At 57.1% G+C, this 25,716-nt stretch overlaps 1 protein-coding gene across 1 annotated transcript in view; it reads left to right on the forward strand.

Moving 5' to 3' along the window:
- The first annotated feature begins 2,705 nt into the window (after positions 1-2,705).
- LOC139264777 (casein kinase II subunit alpha) overlaps positions 2,706-25,716 on the forward strand; it is a 101,205-nt gene continuing 78,194 nt past the window's right edge. The window contains exon 1 of the mRNA XM_070881896.1: positions 2,706-2,905. The gene's annotated coding sequence lies outside the window, so the exon portion shown is untranslated. The remainder of the gene's footprint in view (positions 2,906-25,716) is intronic.

Here is a 25,716-nt window from a genome sequence, read left to right on the forward strand (position 1 = left end):
GAGCTGGCCATCCTAGACTGGGTGATGTGTAATGAGAAGGTACTAATCCGCAATCTTGTTGTGCGAGGCCCCTTGGGAAAAGTGACCATAATATGGTAGAATTCTTTATTAAGATGGAGAGTGACACAGTTAATTCGGAAACTAGGGTCCTGAACTTAAGGAAAGGTAACTTCGACGGTATGAGGCGTGAATTGGCTAGAATAGACTGGCAAAGGATACTTAAAGGGTTGATGGTGGATAGGCAATGGCAAACATTTAAAGATCACTTGGATGAACTTCAGCAATTGTACATCCCTGTCTGGATTAAAAATAAAACGGGGAAGGTGGCTCAACCGTGGCTAACAAGGGAAATTAAGGATAGTCTTAAATACAAGGAAGAGACATATTAATTGGCTGGAAAAAGCAACAAACCTGAGGACTGGGAGAAATTTAGAATTTAACAGAGGAGGACTAAGTGTTTAATTAAGAGGGGGAAAATAGAGTACGAGAGGAAGCTTGCAGGGATCATAAAAACTGACTACTGAAGATTCTATAAATATGTGAAGATTAGTGAAGACAAACGTAGGTCCCTTGCAGTCGGATTCAGGTGAATTTATAATGGGGATCAAAGAAATGACAGACCAATTGAACAAATACTTTGGTTCTGTCTTCACGAAGGAAGACACAAATAACCTTCCGGATGTTCTCGGGGACAATGGGTCTAGTGAGAAGGAGGAACTGAAGGATATTCTTATTAGGCGAGAAATTGTGTGAGGGAAATTGATGGGATTGAAGGCTGATAAATCCCCGGGGCCTGATAATCTGCGTCCCAGAGTAGTTAAGGAAGTGGCTCTAGAAATAGTGGGTGCATTGGTGATCATTTTCCAACAGTCTATCGACTCGGGATCAGTTCCGATGGACTGGAGTGTAGCTAATGTAACATCACTTTTTAAAAAAGGAGGGAGAGAGAAAATGGGTAACTATAGACCGGTTAGCCTGACATCAGTAGTGGGGAAAATGTTGGAATCAATCATTAAAGATGAAATAGCAGCGCATTTGGAAAGCAGTGACAGGATCGGTCCAAGTCAGCATGGATTTATGAAAGGGAAATCATGCTTGACGAATCTTCTGGAATTTTTTGAGGGTGTTACTAGTAGGGTGGACAAGGGAGAACCAGTGGATGTGGTGTATTTGGACTTTCAAAAGGCTTTTGACAAGGTCTCACACAAGAGATTGGTGTACAAAATCAAAGCACATGGTATTGGGGGTAATGTACTGACATGGATAGAGAACTGGTTGGCAGACAGGAAGCAGAGAGCCTGGATAAACGGGTCCTTTTCAGAATGGCAGGCAGTGACTAGTGGAGTGCCGCAGGGCTCAGTGCTGGGGCCCCAGCTCTTTAAAATGTACATTAACGATTCAGATGAAAGAATTGAGTTTAATATCTCTAAGTTTGCAGATGACACTAAACTGGGTGGCGGTGTGAGCTGTGAGGAGGACGCTAAGAGGCTGCAGGGTGACTTGGACAGGTCAGGTGAGTGGGCAAATGCATGGCAGATGCAGTATAATGTGGATAAATGTGAGGTTATCCATTTTGGGGGCAAAAACACAGAGGCAGAATATTATCTGAATGGCGGCAGATTAGGAAAAGAGGAGGTGCAACAAGACCTGGGTTTCATGGTTTATTGGTCATTGAAAGTTGGCCTTCATAGCTAGGGGATTTGAGTATAGGAGCAGGGAGGTCTTACTGCAGTTGTACAGGGCCTTGGTGAGGCCTCACCTGGAATATTGTGTTCAGTTTTGGTCTCCTAATCTGAGGAAGGACGTTCTTGCTATTGAGGGAGTGCAGCGAAGGTTCACCAGACTGATTCCAGGGATGGCTGGACTGACATATGAGGAAAGACTGGATGAACTGGGCCTTTATTCACTGGAGTTTAGAAGGATGAGAGGGGATCTCATAGAAACGTATAAAATTCTGATGTGACGGGGCAGGTTAAATGCGGGTAAATTGTTCCCGATGTTGGGAAGTCCAGAACCAGGGAACATGGTCATAGGATAAGGGGTAGGCCATTTAGGACTGAGATGAGGAAAAACTTCTTCACTCAGAGAGTTGTTAACCTGTGGAATTCCCTGCCGCACAGAGTTGTTGATACCCGTTGATTGGATATATTCAAGAGGGAGTTAGACTTTGCCCTTACAGCTCAAGAGATCAACGGCTGTGGAGAAAAAGCAGCAAAGGGGTACTGAGGTGAATGATCAACCATGATCTTATTGAATGGCGGTGCAGGCTCAAAGGGCCGAATGGCCTACTCCTGCACCTATTTTCCATGTTTCTATGTTTCTATAAGTCAATCTTCTCATCTCCAGAATCAACGTAATTAAACTTCTATGAACTGGCTCCAATGCAAGTATATCCTTTCTTAAATACAGAGATCAAACCTGCACGCAGTACTCCAGGTGTGTCCTCACCAATACCCTGTACAGTTGGAGCAGGACTTCTCTACTTTTATACTCTATCCCACTTCAAACTACAACTCCCGCAATGCCCCCCGATGCTGGGAGTTGTAGTTCTCACCGGCTTCCCCATCACAGCAACTCCCGATTAGTGAACTACAGCTCCCACAATGCATGGCCGGGCAGCAAGTGGAGCGGTGCATGCCGGGTGTTGTAGTCACCCCCCCCCCCCGACCGTGCGTCGAACGCGGCGCCTGACAAATAAACTACAACTCCCGGCGTCCCACCGCGCGGGGGGCCTACGGTATCCGCGGAGCGTGTGGCGGGCACACAGACACAAAGCGGAGCGCGGGTTTGGACCGGGGATTAACCCCTGCGGGGCCTCGCTGCGGAAGGAGCGACAGCCCGAGCCGCCGCCATATTGATTAGAGAAGGGGGGAGGGGAAGAACCGAGAGAGCGAGAGCGGGCCAGGTAAAGCGCGCAAGGCAGGGGCTCCAGCGTACAGCCAGCGCCGGGCCTAGGCCGCGGGACCGGGCCCGGGACAACCCGCCTCACCCCGGGGCCCGTCCCGGCCCGGCGCGGCCCACACCTCGGCTTCCGGGCCCGGCCACGGCTCCAGTAGAGGCGGCAGGGCGGCGGAGCGCGAATCCGCCGTCAGCCGCCTCTCACCGTGCCGTGAAACTGCGGGTAGGCGGCGGGGGAGCATCACCCGGCCCCCGGCCCGGTAACCGGCTCCTCCCCCCGGCCCAGTAACCGGCTCCTTCCCCCGGCCCGGTAACCGGCTCCTTCCCCCCCCGGCCCGGTAACCGGCTCCTTCCCCCCCGGCCCGGTAACCGGCCCCTTCCCCCGGCCCAGTAACCGGCTCCTTCCCCCCCCCCCCCGGCCCGGGAACCGGCTCCTTCCCCCCCCCCCCCCCGGCCCGGTAACCGGCTCTTTCCCCCCCCCGGCCCGGTAACCGGCTCCTTCCCCCCCCCGGCCCGGTAACTGGCACATTCCCCCCCCCGGCCCGGTAACCGGCACATTCCCCCCCCCGGCCTGGTAACCGGCACATTCCCCCCCCCGGCCCGGTAACCGGCACATTCCCCCCCCCCGGCCCGGTAACCGGCACCTTCCCCCCCGGCCCGGTAACCGGCACCTTCCCCCCCGGCCCGGTAACCGGCACCTTCCCCCCCGGCCCGGTAACCGGCACCCCGGCCCGGTAACCGGCTCCTTCCCCCCCCCCCCCCGCCCGGTAACCGGCTCCTTCCCCCCCCGGCCCGGTAACCGGCTCCTTCCCCCCCCGGCCCGGTAACCGGCTCCTTCCCCCCCCGGCCCGGTAACCGGCTCCTTCCCCCCCCGGCCCGGTAACCGGCTCCTTCCCCCCCACGGCCCGGTAACCGGCACCTTCCCCCCCGGCCCGGTAACCGGCACCTTCCCCCCCGGCCCGGTAACCGGCACCTTCCCCCCCGGCCCGGTAACCGGCTCCTTCCCCCCCCCGGCCCGGTAACCGGCTCCTTCCCCCCCTGGCCCAGTAACCGGCTCCTTCCCCCGGCCCGGTAACCGGCTCCTTCCCCCGGACCCCGGCCCGGTAACCGGCACCTTCCCCCGGCCCGGTAACCGGCTCCTTCCCCCCCCCCGGCCCGGTAACCGGCTCCTTCCCCCCCCCGGCCCGGTAACCGGCTCCTTCCCCCCCGGCCCGGTAACCGGCTCCTTCCCCCCCGGCCCCGTAACCGGCTCCGGCCCCCGGCCCGGTAACCGGCACCTTCCCCCGGTCCCCGGCTCGGTAACCGGCTCCTTCCCCCGGCCCCGTAACCGGATACATCCCCCGGCCCGGTAACCGGCTCCTTCCCCCCCCGGCCCGGTAACCGGCACATTCCCCCCCCCGGCCCGGTAACCGGCACATTCCCCCCCCGGCCCGGTAACCGGCACATTCCCCCCCCGGCCCGGTAACCGGCACCTTCCCCCCCGGCCCGGTAACCGGCACCTTCCCCCCCGGCCCGGTAACCGGCACCTTCCCCCCCGGCCCGGTAACCGGCACCTTCCCCCCCGGCCCGGTAACCGGCACCTTCCCCCCCGGCCCGGTAACCGGCACCTTCCCCCCCGGCCCGGTAACCGGCACCTTCCCCCCCGGCCCGGTAACCGGCACCTTCCCCCCCGGCCCGGTAACCGGCACCTTCCCCCCCGGCCCGGTAACCGGCACCTTCCCCCCCGGCCCGGTAACCGGCACCTTCCCCCCCGGCCCGGTAACCGGCACCTTCCCCCCCGGCCCGGTAACCGGCACCTTCCCCCCCGGCCCGGTAACCGGCACCTTCCCCCCCGGCCCGGTAACCGGCACCTTCCCCCCCGGCCCGGTAACCGGCACCTTCCCCCCCGGCCCGGTAACCGGCACCTTCCCCCCCGGCCCGGTAACCGGCACCTTCCCCCCCGGCCCGGTAACCGGCACCTTCCCCCCCGGCCCGGTAACCGGCTCCTTCCCCCCCCCGGCCCGGTAACCGGCTCCTTCCCCCCCCCCCCCGCCCGGTAACCGGCTCCTTCCCCCCCCCCCCCCGCCCGGTAACCGGCTCCTTCCCCCCCCGGCCCGGTAACCGGCTCCTTCCCCCCCCGGCCCGGTAACCGGCTCCTTCCCCCCCCGGCCCGGTAACCGGCTCCTTCCCCCCCGGCCCGGTAACCGGCACCTTCCCCCCCGGCCCGGTAACCGGCACCTTCCCCCCCGGCCCGGTAACCGGCACCTTCCCCCCCGGCCCGGTAACCGGCACCTTCCCCCCCGGCCCGGTAACCGGCACCTTCCCCCCCGGCCCGGTAACCGGCTCCTTCCCCCCCCGGCCCGGTAACCGGCTCCTTCCCCCCCCGGCCCGGTAACCGGCTCCTTCCCCCCCCGGCCCGGTAACCGGCTCCTTCCCCCCCCGGCCCGGTAACCGGCTCCTTCCCCCCCCGGCCCGGTAACCGGCTCCTTCCCCCCCCGGCCCGGTAACCGGCTCCTTCCCCCCCCGGCCCGGTAACCGGCTCCTTCCCCCCCCGGCCCGGTAACCGGCTCCTTCCCCCCCCGGCCCGGTAACCGGCTCCTTCCCCCCCCGGCCCGGTAACCGGCTCCTTCTCCCCCCCCCGGCCCGGTAACCGGCTCCTTCCCCCCCCCCCCGGCCCGGTAACCCGCTCCTTCCCCCCCCCCCCCGGCCCGGTAACCGGCTCCTTCCCCCCCCCCCCCGGCCCGGTAACCCGCTCCTTCCCCCCCCCCCCGGCCCAGTAACCGGCTCCTTCCCCCGGCCCGGTAACCGGCTCCTTCCCCCGGACCCCGGCCCGGTAACCGGCACCTTCCCCCGGCCCGGTAACCGGCTCCTTCCCCCCCCCCCGGCCCGGTAACCGGCTCCTTCCCCCCCCCCCCCGGCCCGGTAACCGGCTCCTTCCCCCCCGGCCCGGTAACCGGCTCCTTCCCCCCCGGCCCGGTAACCGGCTCCTTCCCCCCCGGCCCCGTAACCGGCTCCGGCCCCCGGCCCGGTAACCGGCACCTTCCCCCGGTCCCCGGCTCGGTAACCGGCTCCTTCCCCCGGCCCCGTAACCGGATACTTCCCCCGGCCCGGTAACCGGCTCCTTCCCCCCCCGGCCCGGTAACCGGCACATTCCCCCCCCCGGCCCGGTAACCGGCACATTCCCCCCCCGGCCCGGTAACCGGCACATTCCCCCCCCCGGCCCGGTAACCGGCACCTTCCCCCCCGGCCCGGTAACCGGCACCTTCCCCCCCGGCCCGGTAACCGGCACCTTCCCCCCCGGCCCGGTAACCGGCACCTTCCCCCCCGGCCCGGTAACCGGCACCTTCCCCCCCGGCCCGGTAACCGGCACCTTCCCCCCCGGCCCGGTAACCGGCACCTTCCCCCCCGGCCCGGTAACCGGCACCTTCCCCCCCGGCCCGGTAACCGGCACCTTCCCCCCCGGCCCGGTAACCGGCACCTTCCCCCCCGGCCCGGTAACCGGCACCTTCCCCCCCGGCCCGGTAACCGGCACCTTCCCCCCCGGCCCGGTAACCGGCACCTTCCCCCCCGGCCCGGTAACCGGCACCTTCCCCCCCGGCCCGGTAACCGGCACCTTCCCCCCCGGCCCGGTAACCGGCACCTTCCCCCCCCGGCCCGGTAACCGGCTCCTTCCCCCCCCCGGCCCGGTAACCGGCTCCTTCCCCCCCCCCCCCGCCCGGTAACCGGCTCCTTCCCCCCCCCCCCCGCCCGGTAACCGGCTCCTTCCCCCCCCGGCCCGGTAACCGGCTCCTTCCCCCCCCCGGCCCGGTAGCCGGCTCCTTCCCCCCCCGGCCCGGTAACCGGCACCTTCCCCCCCGGCCCGGTAACCGGCACCTTCCCCCCCGGCCCGGTAACCGGCACCTTCCCCCCCGGCCCGGTAACCGGCACCTTCCCCCCCGGCCCGGTAACCGGCTCCTTCCCCCCCCGGCCCGGTAACCGGCTCCTTCCCCCCCCGGCCCGGTAACCGGCTCCTTCCCCCCCCGGCCCGGTAACCGGCTCCTTCCCCCCCCGGCCCGGTAACCGGCTCCTTCCCCCCCCCGGCCCGGTAACCGGCTCCTTCCCCCCCCGGCCCGGTAACCGGCTCCTTCCCCCCCCGGCCCGGTAACCGGCTCCTTCCCCCCCCGGCCCGGTAACCGGCTCCTTCCCCCCCCGGCCCGGTAACCGGCTCCTTCCCCCCCCGGCCCGGTAACCGGCTCCTTCCCCCCCCCGGCCCGGTAACCGGCTCCTTCCCCCCCGGCCCGGTAACCGGCTCCTTCCCCCCCCGGCCCGGTAACCGGCTCCTTCCCCCCCCCGGCCCGGTAACCGGCTCCTTCCCCCCCCGGCCCGGTAACCGGCTCCTTCCCCCCCGCGGCCCGGTAACCGGCTCCTTCCCCCCCCGGCCCGGTAACCGGCTCCTTCCCCCCCCGGCCCGGTAACCGGCTCCTTCCCCCCCCGGCCCGGTAACCGGCTCCTTCCCCCCCCGGCCCGGTAACCGGCTCCTTCCCCCTCCGGCCCGGTAACCGGCTCCTTCCCCCCCCGGCCCGGTAACCGGCTCCTTCCCCCCCCGGCCCGGTAACCGGCTCCTTCCCCCCCAGGCCCGGTAACCGGCTCCTTCCCCCCCCGGCCCGGTAACCGGCTCCTTCCCCCCCCGGCCCGGTAACCGGCTCCTTCCCCCCCCGGCCCGGTAACCGGCTCCTTCCCCCCCCCCGGCCCGGTAACCGGCTCCTTCCCCCCCCGGCCCGGTAACCGGCTCCTTCCCCCCCCGGCCCGGTAACCGGCTCCTTCCCCCCCCGGCCCGGTAACCGGCTCCTTCCCCCCCCGGCCCGGTAACCGGCTCCTTCCCCCCCCCGGCCCGGTAACCGGCTCCTTCCCCACCCGGCCCGGTAACCCGCTCCTTCCCCCCCCCCCCGGCCCGGTAACCCGCTCCTTCCCCCCCCGGCCCGGTAACCGGCTCCTTCCCCCCCCCCCCCGGCCCGGTAACCCGCTCCTTCCCCCCCCGGCCCGGTAACCGGCTCCTTCCCCCCCCCCCCCCGGCCCGGTAACCCGCTCCTTCCCCCCCCCCCCCCGGCCCGGTAACCCGCTCCTTCCCCCCCTTCAGGCTCCCCTGCACCCCCTCCCCTCTGAGCCCTCTGAGCCCCCCTGCCGCCCCCTCCCCTTCACAACTGCGACCCCCCCGACTTCGTCCCCCCCCCCCCCCCCCACCCCGATTTCACTCACCCCCCCCCCCCCCCCCCCGACTTTGATACAAAAATGTCAGATGTTTATATGCAGTATGATTTGTTTTGTTTTTTAGGACGAGTGTGCTTTAATGTAACTGTTTCCGGTAATTGAAATGGTTGAAGTGATGTTTGAGCTCTGCGTGTGTTGGTGCAGTTGATGGAATTCGCGCTGTTGTATATTTTTAATATATCTTTGTGTAAAATATGTATAATTATCCTCCGACCGGCTTGCCTGGAACCAGAGGGAATTGTCTGGATGGAAAGCAGTTTGACTGCATTTCCCGGTTTGTTCTAACTGTGGGAAGCCGGCTGTAGTGTGAATTTTATTTCTCCCCTTCGCACATGCTTTGGAAAGAGATTTTTTATAAGGTGGTGCCATTTTCGAACTGATCTTTATTTCATGCTATTTAATTCACTGCAATACCTGAGTTGATAAAAGTGTTGTAATAGTGATTAGGATTTCTCGTCCCCCAGTGCCCTGTCCCATCACCAAGTTTTTATAAGGGAAGTCTCTCAGATTATGTTAGAAAAATAGATTGGTAATTTATTGTTTGATCTGTGTGTTGGATTAACTATAGAGGGGAGCTTCCTTGCTGCATTTCCCCCCTCCTGTGACATAGTTTGGAGGTTCTGCGATCAGTGCCTGAGAAGCGTTGGCTATGTCTATGCAGTAGTTGTGCCTGGGGAAAGGAGCTGTGTGTAATTGTTCCAATGTTACAAAGCCTCCCTGATAAAGTGCACCATCCCCACTGACACCTGGGAGCCCCTGGCCAAAGACCACCCTAAGTGGAGGAAGTGCATCCGGGAGGGCGCTGAGCACCTCGGGTCTCATCGCCGAGAGCATGCAGAAATCAAGTGCAGGCAGCGGAAGGAGCGTGCGGCAAACCAGTCCCACCCTCCCCTTCCCTCAACCACTGTCTGTCCCACCTGTGACAGGGACTGTGGTTCTCGTATTGGACTGTTCAGCCACCTAAGGACTCATTCTAAGAGTGGAAGCAAGTCTTCCTCAATTGCGAGGGACTGCCTATGATGATGGTTTATGTTCTAATTCATTGCTGCTAGCCAGAGAGAAATTTCGATGAATCTTTTCACCGTGCAGTGTGAGGAATAGGAGTCGAAGAAGCGGGGTTTAGATTTTTGTGGGAACAGACATGTATTTTTTTGAGATTATTCTGATTATTGTCCTGGCTTCTGAGTACAGTGAGATGGTGGAAAAAAAGAAAGGACTTGCATTTCTATAGCAACTTACACCACCTCGGGACGTCCCAAAGGGCTTTACAGCCGATAAGGTTGTGCAGTCGCTGTTGCAATGTAGGAAACGCAGCAGCCAATTTGCTCCCACAAACAGTGATGAGATAAATGAACAGTTAATCCGTTTTATTGATGTTGGTTGAGGGATAAATATTGGCCAGGGCACCGGGCAGAACTCCCCTGCTCTTGTTCGGAATCATGCCATAGGATCATTTACATGCACCTTTAGAGGGCAGACAGGACCTCGGTTTAACGTCTCATCCGAAAGACGGCATCTCTGACAGTGCAGCACTCCCTCAGTACTGTCGGAGGGGCAGTACTGAGGGAGTGCTAGACTGTCGGAGGGGCAGTACTGAGGGAGTGCTGCATTGTCGAAGGAGCAGTACTGAGGGAGTGATGGACTGACGGAGGGTCAGTACTGAGGGAGCGCTGCACTGTCGGAGGGGCAGTACTGAGGGAGTGCTGCATTGTCGAAGGAGCAGTACTGAGGGAGTGATGGACTGTCAGAGGGGCAGTACTGAGGGAGTGCTGCACTGTCGGAGGGGCAGTACTGAGGGAGTGCTGGACTGTCGGAGGGGCAGTACTGAGGGAGTGCTGCATTGTCGAAGGAGCAGTACTGAGGGAGTGATGGACTGTCGGAGGGTCAGTACTGAGGGAGCGCTGCACTGTCGGAGGGTCAGTACTGAGGGAGCGCTGCACTGTCGGAGGGTCAGTACTGAGGGAGCGCTGCACTGTCGGAGGGTCAGTACTGAGGGAGCGCTGCACTGTCGGAGGGTCAGTACTGAGGGAGCGCTGCACTGTCGGAGGGGCAGTACTGAGGGAGCGCTGCACTGTTGTAGGGTCAGTACTGAGGGAGCACTGCACTGTCGGAGGGGCAGTACTGAGGGAGTCCTGCACTGATGGAGGTGCTGTCTTTCGGATGAGACGTTAAACCAGGCTCCGTCTGCCCTCTCAAGTGGATGTAAAAAGTTCCACAGTACTATTTTGAATAAGAGCAGGGGAGTTATCCCCGGTTTCCCGGCCAATATTTATCCCTCAATCAACATCACTAAAAAAACAAATTGTCTGGTCATTACCTCATTGCTGCTTGTGGGAGCTTGCTGTCTGCAAATTAGCTGCTGCGTTTCCTACATTACAACAGTGACCATATTTCAAAAGTGCTTCATTGGCTGTAAAGTGCTTTGGGATCTCCCGAGATTGTGAAAGACATTGTATTAATACAAATCTTTTATTTTCAGTCTTGCTATGTGTTTTTTAGACAGCACTGTAGCTGTGGGATGAAAGATCATCATCATAGGCAGTCCCTCGAAGTGAGGATGACTTGCTTTCACTCCAAAAAAGGATGAGTTCACAGGTGTTTCAATGAAGGACCTAATATTCCAGGTCCCGAACTACATGTTGAAGGGTGGAAGATGCCTGTGCGTGGATTTTTTTAACGAGGGGTGGTCATTGCACACCAGCCACCACATGGGCTTGACTGAGCTCGGTCTTGGTCCAGTGGCAAGGGTTAACCAGGATGACTGGAGACCTGCTCTGCTGCACGGGCCTAGTGTGTGCACATATCGCGGTGTGGGCTGGGCCCGTGCTGCCCCTGGGCCCACGCCTCTTCTGGGCACCGAACTCACGCCTTTCCTGGGCCCCGATCACGTCCCTCTGCGAACTCTCGTCGCTCCAGTTGTACCTGCCCACGCTCCAATCACCGACCTGGATTCGGGTGACGTCAAATCCAGTCGCCTTCTTCACAGTGAAAGAAAGGGTGAAAGAAATGCATTGCTCTCACCCCTGGCCCGCTTGTGCTCCGTGCTCGAGGTATATTTTATTAGAGTTCAGTGATTGCATTGTGTTGGTGGGTGGTGTTTCTGTGTGGTGCCTGTAAGCATTCCTGTCTCATTATTAGCTTTCTCAAGTGCGTTTAATGAATGGGTTGGTTGAAGAGTTTAAAGTTGTTGGGTGTCTGGGTCGTGCTTGATTAAAGGTGCGTTTCTGTCGGGAATTTCTGCACCAGGATCTAATTCTCCTGCAAGATCTCAGGATCTGGGGGTGTTCGCAGAGTGCGATGAACGTTCTCAGTGTTTTTTTGGCTGGTGTGCAACGGCCACCACAGGATAAAAAAATCCACACACAGGCATCTTCCACCCTTCAACATGTATTTCAGAACCTGGAACGTTGAAACACCTGTGAACTCATCCCTTTTTGGTGCCTCAAAGCGTTTTATAGCCAACGAAGTACTTTTGGAGTGCAGTCACTGTTGTAATGTAGGAAAGGCGGCAGTTAATTTGCGCACAGCAAGAGCCCACAAACAGCAATGTGATAATGACCAGATAATCTGTTTTTGTTATGGTGGTTGAGGGGTAAATATTGGCCAGGACACCGGGGATAACTCCCCTGCTCGTCTTCAAAATAGTGCCGTGGGATCTTTATTGTCCACCTGAGAGAGCAGGCGGGGCCTCGGTTTAACGTCTCATCTGAAAGACTGTACCTCTGAGGGTGCAGTGCTCCCTCAGCATTGCACTGGGAGTGTCAGCCTAGATTTTTGTACTCGACTCTCTTGAGTGGGACTCGAACTCACAACCTTCTGACTCAAGGCGACTCACTAGCCACGGCCGACACATTTGAGGGATTCTACTCCCAGGCTCCGTGAGGAGTTCTTGTTTCCGGTTTTAAAATTGTCACCTTGCACGTCTGTTGCCTTTCAAAGTTTTTCTAAATTCTCCCGTCCCGGTTTGAGTGTGGGCTGTGGTTCGGGGGAATGGTATGCCCCGGAACCTCCCCCAGGTGCCCACGTGTGACGCTGAGTCGGTTTAACTGAGGGGCATATCTGGAGGGTAGTCACAGCAAGTCCTCGCCCACCATCCACATCTCCCAGCAATATCGTGGGGCACAGCAGTGTGGTGGTTGTGTTACAAGACGTGTAATCCAGGGGGCAGCACCAATAATCCAGAGAATGCAAGTTCAAATCCCACCACTGCAGTTGGAGGATGTGAATTTAGTTTTTATTAAAAGAATAAAAAGCTGGTGTCGGTCACTGTGACCATGGAGCTGTCGGATTATCGTAAAGACCCAACTGGTTCACTAGTTCAACCAGCACCTAAAAACAGATGATCTGGTGATTATCATGCTGCTGTTTGTGGGACCTTGCTGTGCGCAAATTGGCTGCCGTGTTTCCTACATTTGACTGTACTTCATTGGCTGTAAAGCTTTGAGAAGTCCTGAAGTTCTTCTCTCATAAGAGCATAAGAAACAGGAGTCGGCCATACGGCCCCTCGAGCCTGCTCCGCCATTCAGTAAGATCATGGCCCTCCTGTATGGATCAGAGTCATGGACGACTTACAGTAGACACATCAAGTCGCTGGAGATATATCACCAACGATGTCTTCGCAAGATCCTGCAAATCCCCTGGGAGGACAGACACACCAACATCAGTGTCCTCGCCCAGGCTAACATCCCCAGCATTGAAGCACTGACCACACTCGATCAGCTCCGCTGGGCAGGCCACTTAGTTCGCATGCCAGACAGAGACTCCCTAAGCAACTGCTCTACGCGGAGCTCCTTCACGGCAAATGAGCCAAAGGTGGGCAGCGGAAACATTACAAGGACACCCTCAAAGCCTCCCTGGTAAAGTGCGACATCACCACTGACACCTGGAAGACCCTGGCCGAAGACCGCCCGAGGTGGAGAAAGTGCATCCGGGAGGGCGTTGAGCTCTTCGAATCTCAACGCTGCGAGCGTGAAGAGGTCAGGCGCAGGCAGCGGAAGGAGCGCGCGGCAAACCAGTCCCCCCCCCCTTCCCCCAATGACCGTCTGTCCCACCTGTAACAGGGTCTGTGGCTCTCGTATTGGACTGTACAGCCATCAAAGAACTCACTTTAGGAGTGGAAGCAAGCCTTCCTCGATTTCCGAGGGACTGCCTATGATGATGGCTGATCTGATCATGGACTCGGCTCCACTTCCCTGCCTGCTCCCCATAACCCTTTACTCCTTTACTCCCTTATCGCTCTCTCTCTCTTTCCCCTTTAGGGAAGTGAGCCTGCTGACCTTACAATCTAGGAACAAAGGTGTATAAATGGAGTTGATAGAATGATGGAACAGGCTCGAGGGGCTGAATGAACTCCTCCTGCCCCTATGTTCAAGAAGTGGCTCGTTGATTGTGTCACGGGTCAGGGACTCTGTGGTGTCTCTGAAGGTTGCCCGTGCTTAGTGATTGCTTTCAATTTCAGCATTGTTCTCGTGGGACGGATTTAATTGTGATCCTGTCTGTAATTAACGGTGAGCTGGTGGGTTACTTTGGGCGGGAATGTGGGACCGGCTCCTTTGAGCGATCCCAAAGGCTCGGCACGCCGCTGTGCTCTGTAGAGGAGTGGGCATTATTGAGGCTGCTGCCTGCTTACTATTTATCCCCAGCCAGCTGGCCATAGAGGTTAACCTTTTTCTTTCAAATTTGTGTCTCTGCATTTAAAATTGGATCAAATTCGGGATATACAGGGGCACATTCACCTACGGTAACCTCGTGGTTATGGACTGAACTAGCAATCCAGAGATCATGAGAGAAAAAAAAGATTTGCATTTCTATAGTGCCTTTCACCACCGCCGCACGTCCCAAAGCGCTTTACAGCCACTGAAGTACTTTTAGAGTGTAATCACTGTTGTAATGTGGGAAACGTGGCAGCCAATTTGCACACAGCAAGCTCCCACAAATAGCAATGTGATAATGACCGGATAATCTGTTTTTAGTGATGCTGATTGAGGGATAACACCCCTGCTCTTTGAAATACTGCCCGTGGGATCTTTTGTGTCCACCTGAGGGAGCAGACGGGGCCTCGGTTTAACGTCTCTTCCAAAAGATGACACCTCCGACGGTGCAGCCCTCCCTCAGTACTGCCCCTCCGACAGTGCAGCACTCCCTCAGTACTGCGCTTCCGACGGTGCAGCCCTCCCTCAGTACAGCCCTCCCGACGGTGCAGCCCTCCCTCAGTACTGCCCCTCCGACAGTGCAGCACTCCCTTAGTAGCGCCCCTCCAACAGTGCAGCGCTCCCTCAGTACTGCCCCTCCGACAGTGCAGCCCTCCCGACGGTGCAGCCCTCCCTCAGTACTGCCCCTCCGACAGTGCAGCACTCCCTTAGTACTGCCCCTCCGACAGTCCAGCCCTCCCTCAGCACTGCACTGGAGTATAAGCTGAGATTTTTGAGCTCAAGTCTCTGGAGTGGGGCTGGAACCCATAACCTTCTGACTCTGAGGCGAGGGTGCTACTCACTGAGCCACAACAGGCTTCAAATCCCACCATGGGAAAGTGAATGAATGAAATCTGGTAATTGATGGGCTGGACCAGATCGAAGGCGTACACGCAGTGTTGATACTGTAGGCAATACTTTGTTGAGTCTTTGGTGAGAATGAGAATGTTATTTATGGGTAATTTGCTGCCCTGGGTATTGGCAGTGATCCTACTCCCAATGTCGGCTCACTTCACTTATCTTATTTACTGTAAATAAGAGACGAGGATAAATAGTTCCACATTACAACAGTGACAACCGTTATATTTCATACAACCCTATAGATACAGTAAAACACTTGGATACATTCCCACATTACAACAGTGACTACACTCCACAAGTACTTCATTGACTGTAAAGTACTTTGGGAAGTCCAGTGGTCGTGAAAGGTGCTATATAAATGCAAATCTTTCTTTCTTGTAGGTCTATATATTAAATATCTGCAAAATGAAAAAAAGAAATGTATACAAATTTTACGCAGCTAAATTTTACAGATTAACGTCTCATTTGAGACTCCAACTTCCCCCTTGTGTGGATGTAAATAATCCCACGGCACTATTGGAAGAAGAGCAAGGGACTTTGTTCCCTCTAGACTTGACTATTCCAACGCACTCCTGGCTGGCTTCCCACATTCTATCCTACAAAATCTTGAGTTCATCCAAAACTCCGCTGCCTCGTGTCCTACTTCGCACCGAGTCCCGCTCACCCATCACCCCCTGTGCTCACTGCCCCGTGTCCTACCTCGTACCGAGTCCCGCTCTCCCATCACCCCCTGTGCTCACTGCCCCGTGTCCTACCTCGCACCGAGTCCCGCTCACCCATCACCCCCTGTGCTCACTGCCCCGTGTCCTACCTCGCACCGAGTCCCGCTCACTCATCACCCCCTATGCTTGCTGACCTACGTTAAACAACGCCTCGATGTCAAAATTCTCATCCTTGTTTTCAGATCCCTCCATGGCCGCGCCTCTCCTGTAATATCGAGCCCCACATCCCCCGAGATGTCTGCCCTCCTCTAATTCTGCCCTCCTGAGCATCCCTGTTTATAATCGCTCAACCATTGGTGGCCGTGCCTTCTGTTGCCTGGGCCCCAGGCTCTGGAACTCCCTCCCTAAACCTCTCCGCCTCTCTACCTCTCTTTCCTCCAAGACTCTCCTTAAAACACACCTCTTTGACCAAGCTTTCGGTCACCTTAATTTTTCCTTATGCAGCTCTGTGTCAATTGTTTTGTTTTATAATATTCCTGTGAAGTGCCTTGGGATACAAATTGTTGTTCAGTTCTGCTGGTCAATATTTATCCCTCAACCATCATCATCATGGGCAGTCCCTCGAAATCGAGGAAGATTTGCTTCCACTCTCAAAGTGAGTTCTCAGGTGACTGTACAGTGCAATACGGGAATTACAGTCTCTGTCACAGGTGGGACAGACAGTGGTTGAGGGAAGGGGAGGGTGGGACTGGTTTGCCGCACGCTCCTTCCGCTGCCTGCGCTTGCTTTCTGCATGCTCTCGGCGATGAGACTCGAGGTGCCCAGCGCCCTCCCGGATGCACTTCCTCCACTTAGGGCGGTCTTTGGCCAGGGACTCTCGGGTGTCAGTGGGGATGTCGCACTTTATCAGGGAGGCTTTGAGGGTGCCCTTGAAACGTTTCCTCTGCCCACCTTGAGCTCGCTTGCAACAATGTGGCCTGCCCAGCGGAGCTGGTCGAGTGTGGTCAGTGCTTCGATGCCGGGGATGTTGCGGAGACATGGTTGGTGGTATTTCTCCAGCGATTTGAGATGTCTATGAAACCGCTTACAGAAACATCATTGAAAGCAGATTATCTGATTGCTGTTTGTGGGAGGAGAATCAGTAACGAGCACTCGGTATTCAGAACCAACGTTCCCGTTGAGCTGAGCAGTGGTCTGGAGGTCCTGCGCAGGCTGCTCACCGGCTGTTATACGGGAGAAACCGTCGCGTGCGACACGTTGAATGGGCCGCGCAGCCACTTAAAGGGACCTCGCACCAAAAAAACTAAGCGGGAACATTGGTCAGAAACCCTGCTGTGTTTTACCCACTTCCTCTGCCCTCAGTATTCTAAGGCCAACTTTAGCACCCACCTGTTCCGTGCTGGTGTTGGTGTCGGTGGGGATGTTGTATTTTATCAAGGAGGCTTTAAGGATGTCCTTAAAACGTTTCCTCTGCCCACCTTGGGCTTGCTTGCCGTGTAGGAGTTCCGAGTAGCGCTTGCTTTGGGAGTCTTGTGTCAGGCATGCGAACAATGTGGCCTGCCCAACGGAACTGGTCGAGTGTGGTCAGTGCTTCGATGCTGGGAATGTTGGCCTGATCGAGGACGCTAACGTTGGTGCGTCTGTCCTCCCACGGGATTTGAGGTGTCTACTGTACATGGTCCATGTCTCTGAACCATACAGGAGGGCAGGCATCACTACAGCCCTGTAGACCATGAGCTTGGTGCCAGATTTGAGGGCCTGGTCTTCGAACACTCTCTTCCTCAGGCGGCCGAAGGCTGCGCTGGTGTACTGAAGACGGTGTTGGACCTCATCGTCGATGTCTTGCTGATAATAGGCTCCCGAGGTATGGAAAGTGGTCCACGTTGTCCAGGGCCACGCCGTGGATCTTGATGACCGGGGGGCAGTGCTGTGTGGCGGGGTCAGGTTGGTGGAGGACCTTTGTGTTACGGATGTTTAGTGTAAGGCCCATGCTTTCGTACGCCTCGGTGAAGACGTTGACAATGACTTGGAGTTCAGTCTCTGAATGTGAACAGACACAGGCATCGTCCGCGTACTGTAGCTCGACGACAGAGGTTGGGATGGTCTTGGATCTGGCCTGGAGACGACGAAGGTTGAACAGGTTCCCACTGGTTCTGTAGTTTAGTTCCACTCCAGCGAAGACACTCTAGTCCCTCGCAGTTGACAGTGTCAAAGGCCTTTGTAAAGGTCAAAGAAGGCCACGTACAAGGGTTGGTGCTGTTCCTTGCATTTCTCTTGCAGTTGTCGCGCTGTAAAGATCGTGTCCATTGTACCCAGTAGTGGACAAAATCCGCACTGTGACTCTGGGAGGAGCTCCTCAGCCACAGGGAGAAGACGGTTGAGGGCGACTCTAGCGACAACTTTCTCAGTGGCTGATAACAGGGAGATTCCTCTGTAGTTGCCGCAGTAGAACGTGTCCCCTTTTTTAAAGATGGTCACGATCACTGCATCTCTGAGATCTCCCGGCATGCTCTCCTCCTTCCAAATGAGGGAGATGAGGTCATGCATTCGTGCCAAAAGTGCCTCTCCGCCATACTTCAGTGCCTCAGCGGGGATTCCATCCGCTCCCATTACCTTGTTGTTCTTGAGCTGGCGGATGGCCTTTTCTACCTCGTGCAGGGCTGGGGTTTTGCTGAGGTGGTGGCAGGTACCATGCTGCAGGATGGAGTCGAGGACTCTTTGAAAGAGCGCTCCAGTTAATTCCATTCCTCCTCCACATAGCCCTGTAAATATTTCCTTTTCATTTATTTCTCCAATTCCCTTTCGAAGGCAATTGAATCAGCTTCCACCAGACAGTGCATTCCAGATCACAACAACTCACTGTGCTTAAAAAAACATTCTCCTCATCTCTCCTCTGGTTCTTATGCCAATGATCTTAAATCTGTGTCCCTCCAGTTACATTTTATTTCAACCCACACCCATTTTTCTCAGATAATCCTGCAGATCCTGACTCGTAGCCACTGGTTACACTGCCAGCAGCTCTTCAGTGGGGGGCGAGGGATGGCGATTGGGAATCAGAATAGCGCTGCAGGAATGATTGGGAATCGGGAGTAGCGCTGTGGGAGTGATTGGGAGTCAGGAGTAATGCTGCCTGCGGTGAGTAGTGTTGGGAGTAACGCTGCATGTGGTGAGGGTTGAGTAACGCTGCGTGTGGTGAGTGGTGTTGGGAGTAATGCTGCCTGCGGTGAGTAGTGTTGGGAGTAACGCTGCGTGTGGTGAGTGGTGTTGGGAGTAATGCTGCGTGTGGTGAGTGGTGTTGGGAGTAATGCTGCGTGTGGTGAGTGGTGTTGGGAGTAATGCTGCGTGTGGTGAGGGTTGGGAGTAATGCTGCGTGTGGTGAGTGGTGTTGGGAGTAACGCTGCGTGTGGTGAGTGGTGTTGGGAGTAATGCTGCGTGTGGTGAGGGTTGGGAGTAACGCTGCGTGTGGTGAGTGGTGGGAGTAACGCTGCGTGTGGTGAGGGTTGGGAGTAACGCTGCGTGTGGTGAGTGGTGTTGGGAGTAACGCTGCGTGTGGTGAGTGGTGTTGGGAGTAACGCTGCGTGTGGTGAGTGGTGTTGGGAGTAACGCTGCGTGTGGTGAGTGGTGTTGGGAGTAATGCTGCGTGTGGTGAGGGTTGGGAGTAACGCTGCGTGTGGTGAGTGGTGTTGGGAGTAACGCTGCGTGCGGTGAGTGGTGGTAGGAGTAATGCTGCGTGTGGTGAGTGGTGGGAGTAACGCTGCGTGTGGTGAGTGGTGTTGGGAGTAACGCTGCGTGCGGTGAGTGGTGGTAGGAGTAATGCTGCGTGTGGTGAGTGGTGTTGGGAGTAACGCTGCGTGTGGTGAGGGTTGGGAGTAACGCTGCGTGTGGTGAGGGTTGGGAGTAACGCTGCATGTGGTGAGTGGTGTTGGGAGTAACGCTGCGTGTGGTGAGTGGTGTTGGGAGTAACGCTGCGTGTGGTGAGTGGTGTTGGGAGTAACGCTGCGTGCGGTGAGGGTTGGGAGTAACGCTGCATGTGGTGAGTGGTGTTGGGAGTAACGCTGCATGTGGTAAGTGGTGTTGGGAGTAACGCTGCATGTGGTGAGTGGTGTTGGGAGTAACGCTGCGTGTGGTGAGGGTTGGGAGTAACGCTGCGTGTGGTGAGGGTTGGGAGTAACGCTGCATGTGGTGAGTGGTGTTGGGAGTAACGCTGCGTGTGGTGAGTGGTGTTGGGAGTAACGCTGCATGTGGTGAGTGGTGTTGGGAGTAACGCTGCATGTGGTAAGTGGTGTTGGGAGTAACGCTGCGTGTGGTGAGGGTTGGGAGTAACGCTGCATGTGGTGAGTGGTGTTGGGAGTAACGCTGCATGTGGTAAGTGGTGTTGGGAGTAACGCTGCATGTGGTAAGTGGTGTTGGGAGTAACGCTGCGTGTGGTGAGGGTTGGGAGTAACGCGTGTGGTGAGTGGTGTTGGGAGTGACGCTGTGAGTGGTGTTGGGAGTAACGCGTGTGGTGAGTGGTGGGAGTAACGCTGTGAGTGGTGTTGGGAGTGACGCTGCGTGTGGTGAGTGGTGGGAGTAACGCGAGTGGTGAGTGGTGTTGGGAGTAACGCGTGTGGTGAGTGGTGGGAGTGACGCTGCGAGTGGTGTTGGGAGTAACGCGTGTGGTGAGTGGTGATGGGAGTAACGCGTGTGGTGAGTGGTGGGAGTGACGCTGCGTGTGGTGAGTGGTGGGAGTAACGCGTGTGGTGAGTGGTGTTGGGAGTAACGCGTGTGGTGAGTGGTGATGGGAGTAACGCGTGTGGTGAGTGGTGTTGGGAGTAACGCGTGTGGTGAGTGGTGTTGGGAGTAACGCGTGTGGTGTTGGGAGTAACGCGTGTGGTGTTGGGAGTAACGCGTGTGGTGTTGGGAGTAACGCGTGTGGTGAGTGGTGTTGGGAGTAACGCGTGTGGTGAGTGGTGTTGGGAGTAACGCGTGTGGTGAGTGGTGTTGGGAGTAACGCGAGTGGTGTTGGGAGTAACGCGTGTGGTGAGTGGTGTTGGGAGTAACGCGTGTGGTGAGTGGTGTTGGGAGTGACGCTGAGAGTGGTGTTGGGAGTGACGCTGCGTGTGGTGAGTGGTGGGAGTAACGCGTGTGGTGAGTGGTGTTGGGAGTAACGCGTGTGGTGAGTGGTGGGAGTGACGCTGCGAGTGGTGAGTGGTGTTGGGAGTAACGCGTGTGGTGAGTGGTGATGGGAGTAACGCGTGTGGTGAGTGGTGTTGGGAGTAACGCGTGTGGTGAGTGGTGTTGGGAGTAACGCGAGTGGTGTTGGGAGTAACGCGTGTGGTGAGTGGTGTTGGGAGTGACGCTGAGAGTGGTGTTGGGAGTGACGCTGCGTGTGGTGAGTGGTGGGAGTAACGCGTGTGGTGAGTGGTGTTGGGAGTAACGCGTGTGGTGAGTGGTGATGGGAGTAACGCGTGTGGTGAGTGGTGTTGGGAGTAACGCGTGTGGTGAGTGGTGTTGGGAGTGACGCTGAGAGTGGTGTTGGGAGTGACGCTGCGTGTGGTGAGTGGTGGGAGTAACGCGTGTGGTGAGTGGTGTTGGGAGTAACGCGTGTGGTGAGTGGTGTTGGGAGTAACGCGAGTGGTGTTGGGAGTAACGCGTGTGGTGAGTGGTGTTGGGAGTAACGCGTGTGGTGAGTGGTGTTGGGAGTAACGCTGAGAGTGGTATTGGGAGTGACGCTGCGTGTGGTGAGTGTTGGGAGTAACGCGTGTGGTGAGTGGTGTTGGGAGTAACGCTGCGAGTGGTGAGTGGTGGTGGGAGTAACGCGTGTGGTGAGTGGTGTTGGGAGTAACGCGTGTGGTGAGTGGTGGTGGGAGTAACGCGTGTGGTGAGTGGTGTTGGGAGTAACGCGTGTGGTGAGTGGTGGTGGGAGTAACGCGTGTGGTGAGTGGTGGGAGTAACGCGTGTGGTGAGTGGTGTTGGGAGTAACGCTGCGAGTGGTGAGTGGTGGTGGGAGTAACGCGTGTGGTGAGTGGTGTTGGGAGTAACGCGTGTGGTGAGTGGTGTTGGGAGTGACGCTGCGAGTGGTGAGTGGTGGTGGGAGTGACGCTGCGAGTGGTGAGTGGTGGTGGGAGTAACGCGTGTGGTGAGTGGTGGTGGGAGTAACGCGTGTGGTGAGTGGTGTTGGGAGTAACGCGTGTGGTGAGTGGTGTTGGGAGTGACGCTGCGAGTGGTGAGTGGTGGTGGGAGTAACGCGTGTGGTGAGTGGTGTTGGGAGTAACGCTGCGAGTGGTGAGTGGTGGTGGGAGTAACGCGAGTGGTGAGTGGTGGTGGGAGTAACGCGTGTGGTGAGTGGTGTTGGGAGTAACGCGTGTGGTGAGTGGTGTTGGGAGTGACGCTGCGAGTGGTGAGTGGTGGTGGGAGTAACGCGTGTGGTGAGTGGTGTTGGGAGTAACGCGTGTGGTGAGTGGTGTTGGGAGTAACGCGTGTGGTGAGTGGTGTTGGGAGTAACGCGTGTGGTGAGTGGTGTTGGGAGTAACGCGAGTGGTGTTGGGAGTAACGCGTGTGGTGAGTGGTGTTGGGAGTAACGCGTGTGGTGAGTGGTGTTGGGAGTGACGCTGAGAGTGGTGTTGGGAGTGACGCTGCGTGTGGTGAGTGGTGGGAGTAACGCGTGTGGTGAGTGGTGTTGGGAGTAACGCGTGTGGTGAGTGGTGATGGGAGTAACGCGTGTGGTGAGTGGTGTTGGGAGTAACGCGTGTGGTGAGTGGTGTTGGGAGTGACGCTGAGAGTGGTGTTGGGAGTGACGCTGTGTGTGGTGAGTGGTGGGAGTAACGCGTGTGGTGAGTGGTGTTGGGAGTAACGCGTGTGGTGAGTGGTGTTGGGAGTAACGCGAGTGGTGTTGGGAGTAACGCGTGTGGTGAGTGGTGTTGGGAGTAACGCGTGTGGTGAGTGGTGTTGGGAGTAACGCTGAGAGTGGTATTGGGAGTGACGCTGCGTGTGGTGAGTGTTGGGAGTAACGCGTGTGGTGAGTGGTGTTGGGAGTAACGCTGCGAGTGGTGAGTGGTGTTGGGAGTAACGCTGCGAGTGGTGAGTGGTGGTGGGAGTAACGCGAGTGGTGTTGGGAGTAACGCGTGTGGTGAGTGGTGGTGGGAGTAACGCGTGTGGTGAGTGGTGTTGGGAGTAACGCGTGTGGTGAGTGGTGGTGGGAGTAACGCGTGTGGTGAGTGGTGGGAGTAACGCGTGTGGTGAGTGGTGTTGGGAGTAACGCGTGTGGTGAGTGGTGTTGGGAGTGACGCTGCGAGTGGTGAGTGGTGGTGGGAGTAACGCGTGTGGTGAGTGGTGTTGGGAGTAACGCGTGTGGTGAGTGGTGGTGGGAGTAACGCGTGTGGTGAGTGGTGTTGGGAGTAACGCGTGTGGTGAGTGGTGTTGGGAGTGACGCTGCGAGTGGTGAGTGGTGGTGGGAGTAACGCGTGTGGTGAGTGGTGTTGGGAGTAACGCGTGTGGTGAGTGGTGTTGGGAGTAACGCGTGTGGTGAGTGGTGTTGGGAGTAACGCGTGTGGTGAGTGTTGGGAGTAACGCGTGTGGTGAGTGGTGTTGGGAGTAACGCGTGTGGTGAGTGTTGGGAGTAACGCGTGTGGTGAGTGTTGTTGGGAGTAACGCTGCGAGTGGTGAGTGGTGTTGGGAGTAACGCGTGTGGTGAGTGTTGGGAGTAACGCGTGTGGTGAGTGTTGGGAGTGACGCGTGTGGTGAGTGGTGTTGGGAGTGACGCTGCGAGTGGTGAGTGGTGTTGGGAGTAACGCTGCGAGTGGTGAGTGGTGTTGGGAGTAACGCTGCGAGTGGTGAGTGGTGTTGGGAGTAACGCTGCGAGTGGTGAGTGGTGTTGGGAGTAACGCTGCGAGTGGTGAGTGGTGTTGGGAGTAACGCTGCGAGTGGTGAGTGGTGTTGGGAGTAACGCTGCGAGTGGTGAGTGGTGTTGGGAGTAACGCGTGTGGTGAGTGGTGTTGGGAGTGACGCTGCGAGTGGTGGGAGTGACGCTGCGAGTGGTGTTGGGAGTGACGCTGCGAGTGGTGTTGGGAGTAACGCGTGTGGTGAGTGGTGTTGGGAGTAACGCGTGTGGTGAGTGGTGTTGGGAGTGACGCTGCGAGTGGTGTTGGGAGTAACGCGTGTGGTGAGTGGTGTTGGGAGTAACGCGTGTGGTGAGTGGTGTTGGGAGTGACGCTGCGAGTGGTGTTGGGAGTAACGCTGCGAGTGGTGTTGGGAGTGACGCTGCGAGTGGTGTTGGGAGTAACGCGTGTGGTGAGTGGTGTTGGGAGTGACGCTGCGAGTGGTGTTGGGAGTAACGCGTGTGGTGAGTGGTGTTGGGAGTGACGCTGCGAGTGGTGTTGGGAGTAACGCGTGTGGTGAGTGGTGTTGGGAGTAACGCGTGTGGTGAGTGGTGTTGGGAGTAACGCGTGTGGTGAGTGGTGTTGGGAGTAACGCGTGTGGTGAGTGGTGTTGGGAGTGACGCTGCGAGTGGTGTTGGGAGTGACGCTGCGAGTGGTGTTGGGAGTAACGCGAGTGGTGAGTGGTGTTGGGAGTAACGCGTGTGGTGAGTGGTGTTGGGAGTGACGCTGCGAGTGGTGTTGGGAGTAACGCGTGTGGTGAGTGGTGTTGGGAGTGACGCTGCGAGTGGTGAGTGGTGGTGGGAGTAACGCGTGTGGTGAGTGGTGTTGGGAGTAACGCGTGTGGTGAGTGGTGGGAGTGACGCGTGTGGTGAGTGGTGTTGGGAGTGACGCTGCGAGTGGTGTTGGGAGTGACGCGTGTGGTGAGTGGTGGGAGTGACGCTGCGTGTGGTGTTGGGAGTGACGCTGCGAGTGGTGTTGGGAGTGACGCTGCGGTAGGAGTGGAGCTGAGCGGGCGATTCAGAAGGCGAGCTGCGACAGAGCTGGAGTAGCTGATTTGCGGCGTGCTTAGAGTTTCAAAGCTGTGGCTCGAATCACAGCTGAGGTGCTCAACTTCCAAATGTCGTAGAATAATACTGACCGGCGTGGCTTTTAGTTTTAGAAGTTTTAATTTTAACTCTGTCTTTAAGTCGTCCTAAATTTGATCTTAATTTGGTGTAAATACAACAACGCTGGACGATAAGTTTGCATCTTCCTGCAGTGTGAGGAGGAATCGATGGAATGATTGAACAAATGGTAAATGGATTATTCATTTGGACCCTGAGAGTGTGGAGTGTTGGGCCAGTGGGCTGCGCATTCACTTGCATAAAGATGACTTAACTTCAAAAGAGCTTCGTTGGCTGTGAAGCACTTCATGGAGTGCTGAGGGCCTGAAAGGGGCTGTAACTAGTCTCTATTGCCAGATTGGGGGGAGGCGGTGTGGGACACTGGAATTTATGTCTTCGTTTAAAAGAAACTTTGGTTCTGCCTTCCTGCCTTGGACTGAGAAGCAATTGATATGATTAACACGATACAACAGAACAATTTCACAACAAACTGTCTGGCCACAGTTTTTATCTAATCAGACTTGTGTGGGCTCTTGTAATATTTTTTTTCTCTTCTGGAACAATGACCGCCTTGTCTTGTGGATGCATGATCCACTAGAAATCGCCCCAAGCCCTTTTCACATAGGATCTTTGAAGCTGACAGAGAGCGCGAGGGTCCTTGCAGCCGCATAACCGAGAGCGAGATTCTCACCCCACTGGTTGTGGCTGAATTTGGTGCCTTAAGAGGACCGTTTGCTTGACTGCATTACGCAGTTTCTTGCCTGCTCGGTACGTAAATGTTTCGTCATATTTCCACACTTGCAGAGTGAACGAAAACCCCTTTTAGAAAAACTACCTGTTGATCTTCCGTGGGCAGTCAAGACCGAGTGTGGTCTTCAGGGGAAGTAGGTTAGAGGGTGGGGACAACTGGACCAGGGCGAGCGGACATTCGGCCCCCGAGTTAAAGTTACAAAGTCCATCCTTATTTTTAGATTATACGTCGATTCTATTTATATATAAGCAGCAGACCTTGCAGGAGTTTGGGGAGCGGAGGAATAGAGTTGCTTGGAGCATAAGAGTTTCAGACACAGTGCAGGCTGAGGATCTGGGTCATGCAGTGCTGAGACACTGCAGTGCCACCACTGGTGGGAGAGTGTCATTACAGCGTGACAGGTGTACATAGTCAGCTTCCATTGTAAATGTTGACATAGGAATTTATAACTGAATGCGTGCAGATGTAAGGTTACTAATAAATAATCACCGGATCTTTAAAAGTATGTCAAATAGAATTCTCTTGGTGGATGATTGTGCATGATGAATATTCCCACCAGGGCATTGATCCAAACTTGCTTGTGTTTGGATCAGAGTAGTGGTGAAAATTGTAATCTTTATATTTTTTCTCCTCTTCCCAATCTGTTCTTCTCTAAACACACTGTTGTGT

Source organism: Pristiophorus japonicus, chromosome 5, assembly GCF_044704955.1.
Source record: "Pristiophorus japonicus isolate sPriJap1 chromosome 5, sPriJap1.hap1, whole genome shotgun sequence".
Classification (NCBI taxonomy): domain Eukaryota; kingdom Metazoa; phylum Chordata; class Chondrichthyes; family Pristiophoridae; genus Pristiophorus; species Pristiophorus japonicus.